Below are 15,686 nucleotides of genomic sequence, written 5' to 3' on the forward strand. Positions count from 1 at the left end.
ATCTTCTGTGTTTATTTTCTGCCCCCTCTTTAATTAGAGCCCCTTCCCCCTTTTCCCATTTACTTGATGAGATCATTTGTACCACTCTTCCCCTCTCAATTGCTCCCCAACCCCACCTGCCCCAGCAATAGTTCCTTTTTACCTTCCTGCTTTCTGCAGTTACTCTAGGATATGTATTCACATCTGAAGACTTGATCTATGAGCCTCTGATGAGAGAGAATATGCAACATTTGTCCTTCTTCTGGGTCGGGATCAATATGATCTTTTCTATTTTCATCCATTTACGAAGTCCATGATTTCATTTTTCTTTACAGCTGAATAGTATTCTATAGTGCAAATGTTGCACATTTTCATTATCCGTTCCTCAGTTGAAAGACATCTAGGTTGTTTCCATTTCCCAGCTATTGTGAAGAGAACAACAGTGAACATGGCTGAGCAAGTATCTGTGAAGTAGGATGTTGAGTCCTGTGGACGTATGCCAAGGAGTGGTCTAGCTGGGTCATATGGTAGATTGATTTTTGGCTTTTGGAAACTTCTCCACACTGATTTCCATAGTGGCTGCTCCAGTCTGCAATCTCACCAACAGAGAATGAGGGTTCCCTTTTCCCTGCCCGTGCCTCCCCCAGGGTTTGTTGTTGGGTGTTTGTTGATCTTTGCCATTCTGATTGGGGTAAGATGAAATCTCAAATTGTTTTGATTTGGATTTCCCTAGGGACTATCAACATTTTTTGAGATTTCTTAGCCATTTTTTTTTTCTTCCTTTGAGAACTTTGTTTAGTTTCCAGGCCCATTTTTTTGAATGGGTCATTTGTTTTTCTTCTTTTTTTTTTTTGGGGGGGGGGGAGGTTTCCTTAATATATTCTAGATATTAAACTTCTGTCAGATGTATGGCTGGCAAAAATCCCCTCCCATTCTGTGGGCTTCCTCTCCACTCTGTTGATTGTTTCTTTAGTTATGCAGAAGTTTTTTAGTTTTATGAAGTCCCACTTGTCAATTCTTGGGCAGGTGGAGTCCTGTTCAGAAGTCCTTTGCTACCCCTGTGTCATGTAGGGTCCTGCCTATATTTTCTTCTAGCAGTTTCAGTGTTTCAGGTTCACATTAGGTCTTTGACTTATTTGAAGTTACCTTTTGTACAAAGTGATTGATACAAGTCTAATTTCCTTTTACTGCATGTGGACATCCACTTTCTCAGCACCACTTTTTGAATATGCTTTTTTGCATCCAATGTATGATTTTACACTTTTGTTTAATATTAAGGGGGTAGAGTTATGTGTTCTCATGATTGCATCTTTGACTTTGGTCCATTGGTCTACATGTCTGTCTTTATCACTATGGCTCTGTAATAGACCTTAAGATCTGGGATGCTTCCAGCATTGTTCTTTTTGCTCAGCATTGTTTGGTTATCCAGGCTCTTTTGTGATTTCATATGAATTTTTGGATAGTTTTATTTTTTTTTCTGTTGCTGTGAGGAATGAGATGGTTATTGTCATTGTAGTTGCATCGAAGCTGTAATCTGCTTTTGGTAAAATGGTCATTTTCACACTATTAATTCTATCAATCCATGTACAAAGGATGTCATTACAATTTCTAGTGTATTTATCTATTTAGAGGTTTACAGTTTTCATTATAAAGGTCCTTCACTTCCTTAGTTAGGTTATTCCTAGAATATTATTCTTTGAGGCTGTTGTGAATGGGAGTGTGTCCATGACCTCTCTCAATGTGTGTTTGATGTTGCATAGAAAAGCTGTTGGTTTCTGCTATTTTCTTCTGTATCATGCACATTGTTTATCATTTCTCGATGTTTTCTGGTAGAATTTTTGGGATCTCTGATGTATCATCTCATGGCAAATAGGGACAGTTTGACTTCTTTCCCTATTTTATCTGTGTCCCTTAATCTCTTGCTCTATTGCTACAGCTTGTACTTCAAGCACATTATTGAAAAGGAGTGTGAATGATGAACATTATCTGTCTTGTTACTAACTACAGTGCATTACTTTCAAGCTTTTCTCAATTTAGGATGATGTTGGCTGGAGCCTTTTCATATATAGCTTTTATTATGTTGAGGTATGTTTCTTCTAGTTACATTCTCTAGGAACTTTATCATTACGTCATGTTGGATTTTGTCAAAGGCCTTTTCTGTGTCTATTGAGATGATCATGCGATTTCTTTCCTTAAGGCTATTTGTATTTTAGTATATTTATTGACTTAGATAGCTTGAATCATCTCTGCATTTTAGGGACAAAGCCGTCTTGGTCTTGGTAGATACTCTTTTTGATGTATGTTTGTGTTTTGTTTGCAAGTATTTTATGGAGTATTTCTGAGTGAGTCTCATGTATATCAGGGATATTGGCCTGCAGGTTTTTTGTTTGTTTGTTTTTGTTCTTGTTTTGTTTTTACTTGCTTTGGTATTAGAGTGATACTGGCTTCGTAGAAGGTGTTTGGGAGTGCTTCCTCTGTTTCCTTCTTTCTTTTGAATAGCTTCAGAAGGATTGGCTGTAGAGGTTTGGAAGTCTGGTAGAATTCAGTGAATCCATGTGACCCTGGACTGTTTTTTAAAACTGGAAGGTTTTTTAATGTTGCAATCTCCTCATTTGTTGTGGGTCTGTTTGGGTTGTTGACTTCTTCTTGGTATAATTTTGGTGGTTTGGCTGAATCTAGAAATTCATCCATTTCTTTTCTAGCCTAATGAAGTACAGGTTTTAAAGTATTCCTGTATAATATTCTGAATTTCCTTGGTGTCTGTTGTAATGTTTCCCTGTTTGTTTCTGGTTCTGTTCATTTGGGTCCTCTCTTTATTTTGGTTGATTGAGCTGGAGGACCTGTTAATCTTTATACTCTCAAAGAGCCAGCTCTTAGATCCATTAAGTTCTTTTCTTTCTTTTTTCCCCATTTCATTTATTTCTGTTCTGATTTTCATTATTTCATGCTGTCAACTGGGTCTGGGTTTGGTTTGTCAATTTTAAGGTGTATTTCATTGTGGTGAGATGGGATATAAGGAGTTATTTCAATCTTTTTGAATGTGTAGAGATTTGTTTTGTGCCCCAAGATGTGATCTGTTATAGAAAAGCTCTTGTGTGCTGCTGAGGAGAATGTATATTCTTTGGTGTTTGGATGGAATATTCTATAGATATATATTAGGTTCATTTGATGTATAATGTCAGTTAATTATATCAATTATTTTTTGTTCAGCAACCTGTCTATTGGAGAATGTGGGGTATTGGAATCACCTACTATTAATGGACTAATGTCTTCAAATCCAGGAGTACATATTTTTTTTTTTTTTTTTTTTTTTAATAAAATTGGATGTACCAGAGTTTGGTGCATATATGTTTAGGATAGTAATGCTTTCTTGGTTAACTATTCTTTTGATTAGGATGAAGTGTACTTCCTCATGTCTTCTGATTAATTTTAGATTGGAGTCTATTTTCTCAGATTTTAGCATAATAATCCCTGCTTTCTTCCTGGTGCCATTTGATTGAAGTACTTTTATCCATCATTTTAGTCGAAGGTGGAGCCTATCTTTAAAGGTAAAATGTGTTTTCTTATAGACAACAGATGGATTTTGTTTTTTGATCCATTCAGTGAGCCCGTGTCTTTTGATGGCATTGAGGCCATTGATATTTAAAGTTACTGAACCGTGTGTGTTAATTTCAGTCACCGTGTTGTTGATTTTGTTGTTTGTTCTCAGTGGCACTTTGCGTTTTAGTAATTATGGCTTTGTCTTCCTTCCCAGAGCGGCTCTGCTGTGCTCACTCCTCTCTTCAACCTGAAATAGTACTTCTGGTATTTTCTTTAGGTTTGATTTGGTGGATATAAACTTTCTAGGCTGTTTATATTGTAAAAAAGTTTTCCTTTTTTTTCTCCTTTAATTATGAATAATTTTGCTGAGTTATTAGTCTAGGCCGACAACATAGTCTTTTAGGATTTGGCATGCATTGCTCCAGGCTCTTCTGGCTTTCAAATTTTTCATTGAGAAATCAGCTGTTATTCTGATGGGTTTTCCTTTATATATGACTTGTGTTTTTCCTCTTGCAGCTTTCAATACACTTTCTTTGTTATATATCCTTAGTGTTCTAATTATGATATGCTGTGGGGATTTTCTTTGCTGGTCTTGTCTATTTGGTTTCTGTGTGTTTCTTGTATCTGTATGGATGTGTCTTTCCCTCGTTTGGGGAAAATCGGTTGAAGGCGTGGTCTATGCCATTGATGTGAGATTCTTTTCCCTCATATACCTATAATTCAAAGGTTTGCTTTTTTTTTCATGATGCACATTTCCTGTATGCTCCTTTCTCCTAGATTTGTTAATGTTAGATTGTAATATTCTTCACTTCAGCTTGAGTCCTCTTCAACATTTCTATCTCCTTATTAAATTCTGTTCCAGCCCTGGCTTGTGTTCATCAGTTCCATCAGCCTTATGTTTGTGTTTTCCTGAGCATCACTCAGATGTTTATTCTCCTTAAGTTATTTCTTTTTAAGTTTTGCAGTACAGAAACTGGTTTTAAGTACCTAACAGAGTTCTCCCCTTCAGCTAAAGGTAGTCTTGGTTGCTATATTTTTTCACAATTGATGAAACCATCAAGGTGTTTTTTGTTTCCCAGGGGCTCACTGTGCAATCAGTTCTGAATTTTTAGTCTTCACATTTAAAAGTCCCTTATAATAGTGTTTGACTTCCTTTAATAGAGATAGATCATATAGTTTTTACTTTTTAAAATAAGATTCCCAGTGTGTATTTTATAAGGAGATAGTAGATTTTTCCAGATGGGGAAGATTTTATATGAAAGCCAAAGCTTTAATAGATTTTACAATTTATTAGTATCATTTGTGTATTTAATAGAACAAATTTTATAAATAGGTTCAAATACTTATGAGTATGGGCTTCCCAAGGGAAGGTGACCTATACAAATGGAGATTTCAAATATAGCATGGAATCTCTTTTTTTGTAGGTTTAAAAATTTAAATTTGATCTAAATTTTTATTTTATGTGTATGGGCATTTTGCCTGTCTGTCTGTATGTATGTACACCACATATGTGGCTGATGCCTGCTGAGACCAGAATAGGTTGTCAGTTCCCTGGAACTGGAGGTTACAGATGGTTGTGAGCCACCATATGGTGCTGGGAATCAAACCCAGGTCCTCTGGGGAAGCAGCTATTGATCTTAACTGCAGATACATCTCTCCAGCTCCCTTTTATAGCTTTTATCTTAAAATAGACCACATACTATATGAGACTTTTACTGGGGAGATACCAGATAAGAAACCAAGACAGCCCAAAGTAACAATTTTACTGTTGTCTGATTTATCAAGCCCATGAATTTATTGAAGTTATTTATAGGCTTAAGGGTTACTAACAGAAGAATGGAGAACTCAGCCAGCATCACCAAAAAGCCCACTCACGCATGAGTGATAACAAAAGCTGCCACTGTGGAGTTCTCTGTAGGACATTCAGGCGGCTCAGTAGGTTGTTGGCATGTCCTCCAAACAGCTCACTTGGTTGGAGAGTATCCTTTTCAGCAGTTGTTTACTGCTTCCATGTGAAAGGAGTCATGTAAATCCTATTAGTTTTAGGAACTTCTTGATACTTGTGAGTTGTTTGCTTCTTGAGTCTCATGAGCCTCTCCTCTCCTTTCTGGAGGGAATGTTTCAGTCTCGAACTTTCTGGGCCTTAGGGAATTGCCCTCCAAGATAGATCCACCAATATGGAAGAAATTGCTATATAACACTTCACCCTCTCTCTTGCTCACTATTTATTTATTTTTGTGACAGGGCCTCACTATATACCTCTGCTGGCCTGGAACTTTTTATGTAGACCAGGCTGGCGTCAAACTCACAAAGATCCACCTGTCTCTGCCTTCTGAGTGCTGAGGTTACAGGAGTGAACCACCATGCTCAGCTTCGCTCCTAGTTCCTTCTGTCCTCTTCCCTGACGTTTCTTGAGCTTTGTAGGGGTTGCTATGGACACCTAAGGATAAATGTTGGGCCACCGTGCCACAGTATCAGTCAGTCACTTGTTTTGCCAGGGGTTATGTGTCTCTGTGGTACATTATCTATTGCAAAAGGTAGTTTTATCCCATAACCACTTGTTAAGGACAATCATAGTAATCTCCCCCCTGCCCCCTGCCCCCTCAGAGCTGAGGACCGAACCCAGGGCCTTGTGTTTACTAGGCAAGCACTCTACCACTGAGCCAAATCCCCAACCCCCAGAGTAATCTCTGGGCATAAGCACACATGAATAGAAGGCAAGTTAACAGGCACACCAAATCCATTTAACAATACAATAGCAGTGGCCTTTACTCTGGGACCTGGGATCTCCTAGTCATATGTTTTGTCCTAGCTAATGCCTGACATAATTTGCCTCCTGTGAAGTGGGTCTTAAAGCCAATTAGAAACCGCTTGTTAGATCATGATAGTTCTGCCACAGTTGTACCAGCTGGCGCGTGTTGCCTGGTATTTTGGTACCATGGCCTTTAGCATTCATGGCTGAATAGGCATGTTGATGTCAGTGTCCCCTAGCAGCCCGCACGGCGCCTTCTGGCACTGTGGAGCCAGCTAGGAAGGAGGGTTTCCAGGTCAGTTGCCACAGAGCACCGTAACACACTTTACCTTTTCTATAGAATCTCGCTCCGCTAAGAGGCAAAGATGGAGGAGGCAAAGGCACAGAAGGCAGCTGAGAATAGAGAATTGGGGATGGAAAATGGAGAACTGGGAATAAAGTTTTCCAGCCAGAGCTACACAGAGAAACTCTGTCTGGAAAAACCAAAAACCAAACCAAACCAAACCAAAACAAAAATAAAAACAAAAAAAAAAAAAGAAAGAAAGAAGGAAAAGAATAAAGTTTTCAAAATGTGTCTTTAGTTCTGACATAATCTCTAAATATTAAAAATTAATTTCCTATCTTTCTAACATCTTTTAACTTAGATGTACTCTCTAGAATTTTTAAAAAAATTTGTAAGTTGCCAAATTTATTGTTTGTTGTCTTTAGATGTCTTAAAATTTCAGTTAAATAGGGTGCTCATCATGTTTTTTTTTTTTTTTTTTTTTTTTTTAAGATCCATTGCCTAGGATGTTTAGCTGAGCATACAAAAACAACAACACCAGATATTAAATAATGTCCCCTGTTGAGTTCACCAAACCGTAAAGCCCAGTTCTCTTGAGTTAGATCCTGTATTAGTTACTTTTCTGTCACTATGATGAACACCATGACCAAAAGCAGCTTAGAGAAGGAGGGGTTTTTTTGGGCTTCCGTCCATCACACTGGGGAAGCAAGGCAGCTAGTGGCAGGTGTGGTGGCAGCTAGTGGCAGGCGTGGTCACATCTCAGCCTTGAGCATGAAACAGAGAGGAAACTGGAAGTGGTGTGGGTCTTTAATCTCTCAGTGCTGACACTCAGTGAGGTTCTTCCTCCACCAAGGCTGCACCTCCTACACCTCCCCAAACAGTGGTACCAATTAGAGACCAAGTGAGCCAACGGAAGACATTCTCATTCAAACCATTACAGATCTGACTCCTCCACCCTCAACTGCAGCCACCTTTCAAAAAATACTTGCATGTTGAATTGACACAGTTATCAAACATAAAATCAAGACTATTGTATACCTGTTTTTCTCCACACACCCCTTCTCTCCCATTAAGATACTGGAGGAGGGGCAGAGAAAAGGACAGAATGTTACCAAATTAACAAAGTAAAAGGTCAGACATCAAAACGATTTCAAAGCAAACAGAAAACACTGGTACTTCAAACCAAATGCTTTGAAAGCAAACCAAAAAAGGTACCTAGCAAATAGGATGCAAAAAAAAAAAAAAAAATCAGCATGGAGTAAACAAATAGACCATCATCCAAGCCAAGAGAGGTCCAGGACCCCTGAAAGAACTCAACAACATCCACCCAAGGAAGCAACCCTGGGTGGTTGGGCACACAGAACCCATGTTGGTACCTGTTTTGATTCAAATGACTCCTTTAGTGAAAAGTTGATTTTGGGGTCCTATATTGAGGCTACTGCTAAAGAAAACAAACACACATGGCTCTAACCTCAAAGGAGACCAAGGGTAGTATATTCCCAAACCAAATATGAGCCATCATGGCTTGTTAACACAGATTTAGTTTACTCTGTATTCCATGTTCCAGTGTGGTTAACAATTCGTAAATTCTGTATAGTAACAGAACAAATACAGTTGTAAAGACACCTTTAAAATATGGTGGAGTATCAAATGAGGGGGTACAGCAAGGTAGGGGAACCTCTGTTAGTAGGCCTTGGATGTTGTTGGGATGATGGTCTCACTTTTCAGTCAGTGGGAGTGAGGGGTCTTTTTATAAACTTTAAAAGATTTCCCTAATTAATCATAAGGATGTCAGGTCATGCAGAAGTGGGTAATGAATAGTTACCTGCAGATACATGATTATGTGGAAAATCCATGGGATCTACAACAAAACCTACTGTAATTAGTGATTCATCAACTTTTACAATAAAAGATAAACTCAAAAATTAATTTTATTCTTGTGAATTCTCAACATCTGGACACCAGAATTTAAAATAGTGTACAATCACTGAAAAATGAGTACATATTTAGCACAGATCTAACATAAAAGTGTGAGACTGTGATGATGGAAACTTTAAAATGCTGATAAATCTAAATAAATGGAGAGACATACAATGTTCATGGAGTGGAAAATCTAACAGTAAAATATTCCTTCTAAATTACTATATAAAAAAAGCTGAGAAGCAAGAATAGTTTAAATAAAATTGAAAAGAAGAATAGATAAATCTGTCTGCCTTAAAGATTTACTTTTTTTTTTCTAGACAGGGTCTCACTGTGTATTCCCAGATGTTCTGGGACTTACAAGAGTTCCACCTGCCTCTGCTTCCCAAGGTCTGGGATTAAAGGCATTTGCCACCATGCCCATCCAAGACTTATGTTATAGCTATGTGGTGAAGACTATGTGCTGCTGTTCAAAAGATCAACACACTGTGGTGCAGAATAGGAGACCCAGTGTACACTGCAGGAGTCCTGAGTGACTTATCTGTTTCTCAAGTCCAAAAGCAAGCAAGTGGAGTCAGGGTGACCTTACCAGCAAATGGTGTTAGAGCAATCCTTCACAGGTTGAAACCTTGTCCCACAGTTTCTTACCTCATTATAGAGTTAACTCAAAATGGATGCCAGACTCAAATCTAAAATTACGAAACTCATCCCACCTTTAAGAACTGTACAAAAGGTATAGCTGATCAGAAGAAAGACGAAAGATTTGTAAATGATATGCTGTGATCTGAATTTCACAAAAAGTTCATGGAGAAATAAGTAGTACAATTTTATGTGCTTAATTAAAGTCTAAAATGTTAAGGATAAAAAAAATTACGAAACTCAAGGAAAAGAATAAGGGAATTCCATAGTTGACATCAAACTTTATCTGTAAGAGAAAAAGAAATTGAACCTTATCAGAATTAAAAAGGTTATGTTAAAAGGATGAAAAGATAATTTTAGACAGGGGAAATACTTTAAAATCATATACTTGAGAAAAAAGTGGTCCTATAATATATGAAGAGCTCTCAAAACTCATCAGTAGCAAAATAAAGGGTTAAATTGAAACAGTACAAGACAAGACATTTTATCAAAAGAGAGATACACATGGCACACAGCATATGAGAACATCTTTCATATTATTGGCTATTCAGGAAATGCAAAGACATACCCCCATACACTTAACAGAATGGGTAAGATAAAAAAATTGCAACAACAGCAAATGATAGCAAATGGTAGAAGTGGATCCCTCATGCATTACTGTTAGGTATGTAACATGGTATAGCTCTCTGGAAAACAATTTGGTGGGTGCTTAAGACCCTAACGAGCGGTTACCATGCAAACTAACTGTATAAAGTCTTGGATATTGATCTCAAAGAAATGAAAATTACATTTATTGAAAAACCTATTAACACATTATCTACAGTAAGTCCATTGAAGTAACCAGGGACTGAGAAAGGCCTGGGTAGACGTTCTTCCATGGATAGACAAATAAGTAGACAGATAAACATATTTGTGTCAGGAGCATACCTAGCAATGAAAAGGACTGAACTCAAAATAGAGTGCCATAGTCAATCAATCCCCAGAACAGTAAACTGAGGAAAAATTGATCCCCAAGGACTTTATACTGGGCAGTCCTATTTCATTGTCACTATTGAAATGGACATTACAGACACGGAGAGCAAATGAGCGGTCGGTCATAAAGGATTAAGGAGTGGTTTGGATGGATGTCGTTCTAGCTAGGAGAGAATGGTAATGTTGTCTTAGGAGGAAACTGGGTAAAGGGTGTGTGAAGTATCCCTGCTGTTCCTGCAATTGCATGTGGATTTATGCTTACTTCAGAATCAAAAGCACAGTTTGAAAACGGAAACCACACCAGACTGATGCTTTTTCCAAAGAATGGTATGTCCCTCCTAGGAAATGGGAAATGGGAAGCAGAGGAAGTCAAGTGCTTGAGAGGTCATGGCATCTGAGGACAGGGCACAGATTGTAAAGGCCCTTGAAGGCCAATGAGAGAATTCAGCTTTTCTTTGGATGGGCTAGGAAACTATTGCAGGATTGTTAATAGATTATGAATGGACTGGGCCCTCATAGGGTGACTTTGCCTGCTATTCCAGGGGACCTGTTAGGCGGCTCTTCCATTAACTTGGGGGAAGGCATGGTGGTGCTTTTTTCCAGGGTAACAGCAGTAGAGACGTGAGGGGAGTGAGTTCTAGGTATGGTTTGAAGCGGGGTTTTCAGTGCTTGCTTACACTTGGCTGTGCAGAGCCAGAGGATGAAGTGGCAGGAGGCCCAAGGCTGCGGTTTGAACACCTCAGATTGGAGACAGCAGTGTGTGCTACGTGAGTACGATTTTATGAGAGGGTTAAGTGATAGGATGATTGGCGATGCTTGGTCGGCGGAAAAGTCACGGGCTATGGCTACCAGAGTTAGAATGGGCTTTATTAGAAAAAAGAGGGGGTAGGAGGGAAGAGGCCAAGCCTGACGGGGGAGGGAAGCGGGGCAGAACAGACAGCAGAGAGGAAACAGAGGGTGGGGGTCCGTGTCCGGCTTTTTAAGGCGGAGACGCAGTCTCCCACACCCCCTGATGATGTAAGACGTTAGACCTGGAAGAGGGAGAGCAGGATCCTAACATTAAGATGTGGTTTGGGAAATTTAGGACTGATTTACGTTTGGTGGATGGACAGGGGACACAGGAACCAGTACCAGGACAAGGCTATATCAAACTTTAGAGGTGGCTCCAGGAGGCAGTGGCCATGGAAGTGTGGAGTTTCTGGAGGCCTGGCAAAGGGCAGGCGTGGTCCAGGATGAAGCAGGTCTGACTAGGAGGGCAGCTGATGACAGTAGTGATTGTTTTGTTGTTGTTTGTTTCCAGATGGCTTCTCTGTGTAGCTCTGGGTGTCCTGGAACTCACTCTGTAGACCATGCTGGCCTCAAACTCAGAGATCCACCTGCCTATGCCTCCTGAGTGCAGGGATTAAAGGCGTATGCTGTCAGAAGTAATTGTTAGTGTAGCTCATAGTTGGATTCCTGTAGAGAAGAGTCAGGAGGGCCTGGGAAATGGCTCACTGGTTAAAGTTGATTGTTAAGCAAGTATGAGACCTGAGTTCCATTCTCCAGCGCTCACATGAAAGCCAGGAGTGACAGTATGCCCATATAATCCTACCACTGTGGGGAGGAGGCAGGAGGATCCCTGAGGCTTTCTGGCCAAGGAGTCTATTCCATATAGTAAGCTTCAGGTTAGGTGAGAAACCCTATTTCAAGAAATAAGGTGGAGAAGCATCGGAGGAAGACATCCCACCATTAATCTCTGGCCTCCGCATGTTCACATTGATAAGGTACCTGACAATATGAATGCACTACACACAGTAAGGAACTGGGTGGTGCTTACTGAGGAAAGTAGGACCAAGCAGGAATATTTTCCCCAATAAGGTCATTTTGTATTAACTTTTAGAGCCAGCATACATAATAATGGGTGTCTTAATGATTTTTAATATATGTTGATTATTGTACTTTGCCCATATTTAACCTGCCATTGCCGTTTCTGGTCTCCATCACTCCTCATGCTGGTCTCATTCTTTTACCCACATAGTTTTTCTCTTTTGTTTGTCTGTCTATCTGTTCTGCATCTATCTCTCTGTGTGAGTCTCCAAAGTAGGAATTTTACTTAAATTAAAAAAATCCTTTTTAAACATTTATGATATGTGTGTGTGTATGTGTGTTTGTATGCCTGAACTCAATGTGTGTTCATATCATGGCATACGTGATATTTAAACTGAGTACTAAAAGGCCTCCTCATGCCACTCAGCATCTGTGCCCCCGGGCCAGTCTTCGCTGTGTGATCAGAGGACAAAAATGTGGAAATAATCTCTCTCCATCCGTCTTGTGGGCTTAAAGGGATTGAACTCAGATTGCCAGGCTTAGTGGCAAGTGCTTTTCATTGCTGAGTCATCTTGCTGGCCCCCTTGAAGCAGACATTTTTAAAAGTGCAAGATATACGAGCTGTTGTTTAGTGTGACCGAGGAGATGGCTGCAGATGAGCGGCTGCCGGAAGTGCCCCTCCTACCGCTGTCGCTGCCAGGCGCCTCCAGGAGATCTGAGAGAGTGCTGGGTGCCATGGAGGAGGTAATGGGATAGGGAAAAGATGCAGGCAGACATGGAGACATAAAACACTGTCTAAGTGAAGGGCAATCGTATTTGAAGTAATTTGAAGATTGACAGGAAATTTATAAAAGGAATATGGAGTTCCATTTACAACCGTAAGGGATCGCCTCCTCGTCCGTGGCTTCCTGACCTCTGGAAGAACCACAGTTGCTGCTGGCATGGTTCCAAAACATGAAATGTAAAATGGAATTGAATAATCTCTCCTAAATCAATTTTGTGAGCCAAATGACCTACAAAGCGGTGTGATATAGTGCAGGTGTACAGCATGGAGAGATGTCTGCTGAATAGAATATAGCAATTGGGTTTGAAGATAGCCAAATGCTAACTTCTTTGGTTTCTGGAACCTGGTCTTTAGGTACCCTCCCCCGACCTGTCGGTGCCTGTGTCTTTTTGCTTTGGAGCACTGATTTGAGTCCTGAGGTCACCTCACTGGGTGTGAGGAGCTCTCTGGCAAGTCCTCCTTATGAGCACTCATCCCCTGCTTTATGTAGTGTGGGCATGTGGTGTGGATGATCTCAGACTGCTTCCTGAGGGCGTGGCTCCTTCCTGGGCTTCCTATAATGTTGCTATCTATACTTATTCTGGGAACACCTTTGAGCTCAGGGCTTTGTCCTTATGAGTAGAGGCCTCCTTATGAGGTCACTTCAGGACCCAGGTTGGATTCGTGGGTATAGTGGTTGACTTTGCAGGTGAAATAGTCAACACTCTTTACCAGCTGCCATACTGGATTACCTAGAGATTCCTTTGTTTTTTGGAGCCTCGCTTGGCTGGACCATTTTGTGGGGCATGGAGACAAGGGCCTTTAACTGGTGGTTGGGTTTCTTTTCCTTGAAATTTTTGGGATAAATAAATGATAGCCCACTTCCATCTAACTTCACTTTTTAAGACATTTCAGGGTTCTCTAATATTGGTTTATTGGGGGAAATGGCTGCCAAAGTGGACCTATACTGGAGACATCCATTATGTGGGGCCCCCAAGAACCAGGGATTTGCATATGCTATTGTGTGGTCACATGTAGGTTCATCTGTCCTCCCCCCCCCCTTTCACCTTTTTTAAAAACCTAGAAACCATTCTTAATTGTAGGCTAACAAAAGTAGCTTGTAATCCATACTTTACTGATCTTTGCCATAATCCAGGAAGCAGAAATAAGATACTGAGCTGGCCATAGTGTCATTAACCAAATTCACCCAGGGTGAGAACTCAAAGCATGCCCAGGGAACATTGTGCCATTGTGAAATTTGGTCTTGGAAAGGACCCTTACTTGTATGTATTATAGACTTCCACCATGCAGGTGCTGAGTTGTCCTCACAGTCTTATATTTAGAGATCCACCTTCCCTGTGGCTGCAGGAACACCAGGCACTATAGGCCTAAGCAAACCTTTTTTCCTAGAGCAGAAAAGCTATGGGGAGTGGGGAGTTCTGCCATGCCCTCTAGCCTGGAAAGGCAGACTCTCTGGGGGCTTAGAATTAGTTTTTTTTTTTTCCCCAGTCACTAATATGACCCCATATCCTTAGCACCTGGGAGCATTGGTGACCTGTCTGCCCTGCCACAGAGATGTGTCTTTAGGCCGCTGATCTCTCGGGTGGTGTCATGAACATGGTTTTTCTACTCATGGTACAGGCTTCCTTTCCCTGCCCTCTGTGCTCTGTTCTTCACCAACACCTTTTGTTCCTCTCTCGTCCCAGTTACCCACCCCTCTTTACATTTCCTTCTGTCCCTCCTCTGAATCCTGTAAATGCTGTAGAAGGAGGACGATTTTGGCTTCATCAGCAAATACTGGTCCACAGGGCACAAATTCTGAGTGGCATGAGGAAGCCTGAAGGGGTAGGTACTGCGGCTGGGAAGAGATTCTACTGAGTTTTATTTTATATGTTTTTGGTCTGCATGGATGTCTATTCACCACATGCATGCCTTGTCTGTGGAGGTCAGATGAGGATGTTGGATCCCTGGAACCGGAGTTACAGATGGTTGACAGTTACTATATAGGGGCCAGGAACCAAACTCAAGTCCTCTGGTAGAGCAATCAGTGCTTTTCCTATCTGAGCCATTGCTCCAGCCCCTCTCCTGCATTTTAAAAATCCAGATCTAGATCCACTAGATGTGAGGGTTGGGAGTCTGCATGTTTTTTTTTTCCTGTCCAGACACATGATTCTCTGCAGACATAATCAGATTTGCTCTGATGGTGGCTGCCAAGTATAGGTTGTGTTATGAGGACCATGCCATCCAGTGCAGTGGAGGTTCTGGAGGAGGGGACCGTCCTGCCTTCCTGTGTGCCGCCTGTTTATTGTCAGGTTCCTGTGAGATGGGAAGGATATAGGCAGGGGTGTGTGTGTGTGTGTGTCAGGAGGCTCTGTGCTGAACCATCTGCTTAGGTCCAGAGCCCCATCCTCACCCCAGTGTCACCCCGACGGTGCTTCTGTGTCCTTGGGCCGTTGGCTGCTCACAGGTGAGGTTTAGAATGACTGAGGTGGCCTTGGGGACAATCACCGCGTCATGATTTAGCTCAGGCTTCTCTGACCTCCAAGCCCCTGCTTACTGGAAGTGACAGTACAGAGGCGAGTCTGGCTCAGGGAAGCCTGACTCTGCTCATTCTCCATGCTTCCTTCTATCCCTCCACGAGCAGCGCTGGTTTAAAGGACTGATGTTTGGAAAGAGCTTTAGACTGGTCCTGCGGGAAAGGAGCATATTTAGGGTCACAGTGTGGGTGCTGTGTGTGTGGCAGGCTGGAGGGCAGCAGCCTGCCTCACCATGGAGATGAGTCATGTTCTGGTCACCCTGAAAGTGTCCTGATGTTTGTGGGGCCACCTGGTATGGCTGGTGGTATGGGGAGGTATGGCTGGTGGTATGGGGAGGTATGGCTGGTGGTATGGGGAGGTATGGCTGGTGGTATGGGGAGGTATGGCTGAAGGGGCACAGAGGGAATCTGATGGCTTTTAAGAGTCTTGTCCAGATTAGATTTCTCGTGGGATGGATTTGAGATGTAGTGTTAACCAAAAGTCAGGAAGGACAGC

At 41.3% G+C, this 15,686-nt stretch overlaps 1 protein-coding gene across 14 annotated transcripts in view; it reads left to right on the top strand.

The window, feature by feature from the left end:
- The window catches only part of Pcbp3 (poly(rC) binding protein 3), a 207,491-nt gene that overhangs the window by 40,618 nt on the left and 151,187 nt on the right, over positions 1-15,686 (top strand). Inside the window, exon 1 of one of the 14 annotated variants that reach the window (XM_028874291.2) lies at positions 10,099-10,852. The exons of 12 other annotated variants lie outside the window; for them this stretch is intronic. The gene's annotated coding sequence lies outside the window, so the exon portion shown is untranslated. Of the gene's footprint in view, positions 1-10,098; positions 10,853-15,057; positions 15,122-15,686 lie in introns of those variants that run through there. One more of the 14 variants, XM_037199890.1, reaches the window with a different exon arrangement.

Source organism: Peromyscus leucopus, chromosome 16_21 (assembly GCF_004664715.2).
Source record: "Peromyscus leucopus breed LL Stock chromosome 16_21, UCI_PerLeu_2.1, whole genome shotgun sequence".
NCBI lineage: Eukaryota > Metazoa > Chordata > Mammalia > Rodentia > Cricetidae > Peromyscus > Peromyscus leucopus.